This window comes from Helianthus annuus, chromosome 16 (assembly GCF_002127325.2).
Source record: "Helianthus annuus cultivar XRQ/B chromosome 16, HanXRQr2.0-SUNRISE, whole genome shotgun sequence".
Classification (NCBI taxonomy): Eukaryota; Viridiplantae; Streptophyta; class Magnoliopsida; order Asterales; family Asteraceae; genus Helianthus; species Helianthus annuus.
Genome location: NC_035448.2, coordinates 202098227 through 202102990, shown reverse-complemented (window position 1 = coordinate 202102990; position 4764 = coordinate 202098227).

Sequence of the window (4764 nt, the reverse complement as noted above, 5' to 3'; positions counted from 1 at the left end):
TATCTAGCTATTCGCACAGTGGCAGACATACGAAATATGCACCAACAAGGTGGGGCCCACCTCTTTTCAACCAATAAAATCTTTTTTTTTAATTTTGTTTAATAAAGGGGCTTTATACCACACCCTGCAAGTTAAAGGAAGGGCTTTAAGCCCTCCCTCCCCCCCCACCCATATGACGTGGCGCCTAGTTGGATCTGACATGGCGTGATAAAGCCCCTAGGGGCTTTATACCACACCCTCCAGCCTAAGAGATATTGGCCTCTAATTATCCTTATTAGACATCATTAGCCATTGCTAGTCCCACCTTTTTTTTTATTCCCCCTAACGGTCCCACCTTTCAACTATTTTTCCTCCACTGGTCCTCGGTTAAAAATTCTTAACGAAGTTAAGTTTTTTTGAAATTACAAACTAACGTTTTAGGGCTTTTGATCAGAACGAGGATACGAGTCGAATGATGTAAGACTTACCTTGAAATTGTGCACCAAACGACAAAAATGGTGCTTCAATTCGGGTGTTTAAACTTCCAATTAACAAAAATCAAGTGGTTTGTAGCACCGTTTCGAGGTAAGTTTTACATCAATAGACTCGTATCCTCGTTCTGACCAAAAGCCCTAAAACTTCAGTTTGTAATTTGGAAAAAGACTTAACGGAAAACTTAACTCTGTTAAGTTTTTTAACTGAGGACCGGTGGAGGAAAAATAGTTGAAAGGTAGGACTAGCTAGGGGAATAAAAAAATGTGGGACTGTAAATGGCCAAAAACATCTTATAGGGATTATTAGAGGCCAATATCCCTATTTATAAATTAATTAAACTACATACCTTAATGCGTAGAAAACTAGAAGTCTTATGGGTCGTTTGTTTACCTCTTAATGAGGCTCTTAATGGTTTAGGCCTCTTACTGGTTCAGCACTTAATGATTCAGACTGATTGTTTCACAAGCAGATGTCTGAATGATTCAGACATTTTCCTCTGAATGGTTAAGTATTATACTGAGTCTGAATGGTTAAGACCTCTAATCTGAATTGGTCAGACATTTGCCTCTAAACGGTTAAGCATTATACTAGCTCTTAATGGTTCAGACATCTTACTGGTTCAGCACTTAATGGTTCAGACCTCTTATGGTTCAGCACTTAACCATTCAGAATTTTCTATACAGCTCTTAGATGTGATTTAAAACAATGGTTACATATATAGTGGAATATTTCTTTTGATCAACTTATGGCTTAACTAACATGTATTACGTCGGTATATTTGAAGCAGCTAAAGTAAATTTTTCCAATTTCACCCAACTAATTGTAGGCCAAGTTATTGTTTTTGATTATTATTATTATTTTTGTTGTTGTTGTTGTTGTTGTTGTTATTATTATTGTTATTTTTATCATTTTTATTATTTATTATTATTATTACTATTACTATTACTATTACTATTACTATTATGATTACTATTACTATTACTATTACTATTACTATTATTATCCTAAACGCTAGCCATTATACATAGCTTACTCAATTAACAATATTAAAAAATATAACTTTCATATATTTTTATTGTTGGCTACAATACAGATTTACAATTCTCCACACCTTATAAAAATTTTGTCTGCAAACTTTAATGTAACAACCAACAATTACTTAAACATACTTATATATAAGCTGTACTATTATAGACCATGATAATCCAGGTCTCTAAATTATCTTGGTTAAAGCCTAGGTGTTCCTACTAAATACCCAACTCGCTAGAACCATAGGCTTTGATACCAACTGTAACACCCGCACCCCTGAAACCCAGATGATCATGCATAGTTGGTATCATCCTTGGCAGCGGAAACGTAACCATGTGACACGTTTTACGTCAGCTTATGCTGGTGAGTTCAAGAATAACTTTATCATAAAACTGTTTCTTCAGTTGGTTATCTTATTTTAACACTATTACAAAACGATAATGAAAAGGGTTGTGTTGCTAGGCCATCGAACACGCAATTTATCCTGGTATTAACAACGAGCACATAATACATGGAATGCATTGTCAGGCCGTCGGGCACGCAGAACCTGTCCTGGCACGTTATTAGATAGTATCATCATTACACGTGTCACATATGCCCAGAACGTAGTAAAAGGTAGAAGTTCAGAGGAACTCACCTTGATTCTATGAATGTTCACTGTAATCAATCCAAACTTTGTTCCCTATCCTAAACGCTAGTCATTATACATAGCTTACTCAATTAACAATATTAAAAAATATAACTTTCATCTATTTTTATTGTTGGCTACAAAACAGATTTACAATTCTCCACACCTTATAAAAATTTTGTCCGCGAACTTTAATGTAACAACCAACAATTACTTAAACATACTTATATATAAGTTGTACTATTATAGGCCATGATAATCCAGGTCTCTAAATTATCTTGGTTAAAGCCTAGGTGTTCCTACTAAATACCCAACTCGCTAGAACCATAGGCTTTGATACCAAATGTAACACCCCCACCCCCTGAAACCCCAGATGATCATGCATAGTTGGCATCATCCTTGGCAGCGGAAACATAACCATGTGACACGTTTTAAAACGTTTTACATCAGCTTATGCTGGTGAGTTCATGAATAACTTTATTATAAAACACTTTCTTCGGTTGGTTATCTTATTTTAACACTATTACAAAACGATAATGAAAAGGGTTGTGTTGCTAGGCCATCGAACACGCAATTCATCCTGGTATTAACAACGAGCACATAATACATGGAATGCATTGTCAGGCCGTCAGGCACGCAGAACCTGTCCTGGCACGCTATTAGATAGTATCATCATTACACGTGTCACGTATGCCCAGAACGTAGTAAAAGGTAGCAGTTTAGAGGAACTCACCTTGGTTCTATGAATGTTCACTGTAATCAATCCAAACTTTGTTCCCTATCCTAAACGCTAGCCATTATACATAGCTTACTCAATTAACAATATTAAAAAATATAACTTTCATATATTTTTATTGTTGGCTACAAAACAGATTTACAATTCTCCACACCTTATAAAAATTTTGTCCGCGAACTTTAATGTAACAACCAACAATTACTTAAACATACTTATATATAAGTTGTACTATTATAGACCATGATAATCCAGGTCTCTAAATTATCTTGGTTAAAGCCTAGGTGTTCCTACTAAATACCCAACTCGCTAGAACCATAGGCTTTGATACCAACTGTAACACCCCCACCCCCTGAAATCCCAGATGATCATGCATAGTTGGCATTATCCTTGGCAGCGGAAACGTAACCATGTGACACGTTTTAAAACGTGTTACATCAGCTTATGCTGGTGAGTTCATGAATAACTTTATTATGCTGTTTCTTCAATTGGTTATCCTATTTTAACACTATTACAAAACGATAATGAAAAGGGTTGTGTTGCTAGGCCATCGAACACGCAATTCATCCTGGTATTAACAACGAGCACATAATACATGGAATGCATTGTCAGGCCGTCGGGCACGCAGAACCTGTCCTGGCGCGTTATTAGATAGTATCATCATTACACGTCTCACGTATGCCTAGAACGTAGTAAAAGGTAGCAGCTCAGAGGATCTCACCTTGGTTCTATGAATGTTCACTGTAATCAATCCAAACTTTGTTCCCAGATTAGAACAATATAATCTTAGATGCTAGTTAATGTCACGGCCCCTGCCCCGGTTTGACCCGTTCCAGGAGCCGCGGGACAGAAATCCCGTGGTATTTAATTTAGGCGACAGCGGAAGTCTTTTTAAAACAGGATCTTTCAATATTTAAAACTGCACGTTTACATAATTTAGGGATAAAACCCTGTAATTTACAATAAGGTGATTTCACCGGGAAATCTTTATTTTTCAAAACATGTTTCTTTATTTATTTACATTGAGCCACTTCTCTAAGCTGGTAGTGCTCCACGGCACTTTTCTTAGCTCACAACATATCACCTGAAACATGTTTGAAAAAGGTTTTGTCAGCGGGAAATACTGAGTGAGTTCATTCCGTTTTATAAAATGACCCTTAGTTATAAATTACAGCATAAGAGCGATTACAATGGTTTATATCTTATTTTTATCTGGCACCGTGTCACAATGGTGACATGTCACAATGGTGACGATGGTCATACCACTATTAGGTCAATGAACCCAAATAGTGATGATTATCCCTAGTAGGTCAATGAACCTAACTGGGAGAAAATTAGTAATGTGCACAATACCCCACTAGCCAGTGATTCAAGATATCCATGACTTAGTCCCTGTAATTATAACCTTTGAAAATAATTTGGAGTATTGTAAAACAGTTAATGAAAAGGGAATGACTCACTTTGCAGATTTAACGAGCAGTGTATAAGCCTACTGATTAGCCTTGATTAACCTAATTTAAATAATAATGCACACACACAAACGGGTTAGTAACTAATACAGCAGTTACGACAATTCACGAGATTAAACCCTCACAACGATTTATAGGTGCAACACTTTAACAATTCAACGGATTCACAACGAATAACAGAGCATAGTCCGAATTCGAACAACACTCAAATATTCAAGTCGAAATCACGACGAATAACAAAGTATAAGCTCAATTTGAGCAGCACTCAAACAATCGTTGGATAGTTACAATCGATCGGACGTTGTATCGTAATAGCGATCGAGTTATTACCCTGATTGCGGCAGCACTTCGTGAATTTGTGTGTGTTGTGGACTGATTCTACTATAACTCGACGTACACAGAGAATTTTTACGTCGTTTCAATCACAGATT